We start from the raw sequence: 1,150 nt of genomic DNA, 5'->3' as shown, positions 1-1,150 counted from the left end.
TTTGTGAGTTCGAGACCAGCCTGGTCTACAAGAGCTAGTTCCAGGACAGGCTCCAAAACCACAGAGAAACCCTGTCTCGAAAAACCAAAAGAACAAAAAACAAAAAAAACATTTCTGCTGCCTACTGCCGCAGGGATCTTGAAGCAATTTTTAAAAAAGAACAACATTCTTGCATCTGTAGAGGAAAATATTTTTGTTACAGTTACACTCCTTGGTCACTTGTAACCAGTTTGGGAAGGGCTGGGAATGTGGTCCGGCTGTGGAATTGATGCTTGGCATGTGCCACATCATGGATTCTATCCTCAACATGACACACTACATGACAAAAACCAGTGGAAGCATGCATCTGGCAATCAGACATTCCATTATTTCTTGGAAACTGTGTATTACACCTCCTTTATTACAGTCAAATTCATGATAAAATTATGCTAACTACACACACATCCTTTCTTCCCCCAAAGAACCAGTAGTTTAAACACGGAACAGCACACCGCCGGATCTAGAACACATTTTCTTTTTTTCTTTTTTTTTTTTTTGGTTTTTCGAGACAGGGTTTCTCTGTGGCTTTTGGAGCCTATCCTGGAACTAGCTCTTGTAGACCAGGCTGGTCTCGAACTCCCTGCCTCTGCCTCCCGAGTGCTGGGATTAAAGGCGTGCGCCACCATCGCCCGGCTAGAACACATTTTCATAATTCGTCGGATGCCAGGAAAGAGGACGCAGATTTAATGAAATGACTTGGCCAAGGTCACACACCCCAAGCAGCGCAGATGGGGGGACAAGACCCACAGACAGTGCCAAGGGCTGCGACCCTCTCCCAGGTCCAGACTCGGGTCCCAAGGCCTGCTCCGCTCCACAGGAAAGGGTGGTCAGGGCCTGGGCACCCAGGAAGTGAAAAGGCAGGGGTCGGCGCCGGAGACCAAGGAGGCCACAGACCCAGCAGACGGCCAATAGCAACCAGGGTGGAGAACGACGTCAAGCTCAGCGGAGGGGCACGCTGCGCACCCTGGGGAAGGGGGCGGGATGTAACTGCCAGGAAGTGACGTCTCGGGGGCGGTCCTCGGCGGCGCGCGGCCTGGGCTCGCGCTGGGCTCCGCGCGCCCCCCGCCCCCTCTATGAGGCAGAGGCCGCGGCGGCCGTTAGCGCTGTCGCT

This window comes from Microtus ochrogaster, unplaced genomic scaffold (genome assembly GCF_000317375.1).
Source record: "Microtus ochrogaster isolate Prairie Vole_2 unplaced genomic scaffold, MicOch1.0 UNK31, whole genome shotgun sequence".
NCBI lineage: Eukaryota > Metazoa > Chordata > Mammalia > Rodentia > Cricetidae > Microtus > Microtus ochrogaster.
The sequence above is the reverse complement of the archived record's forward strand: the minus strand, read 5'-3'. Positions refer to the sequence as shown.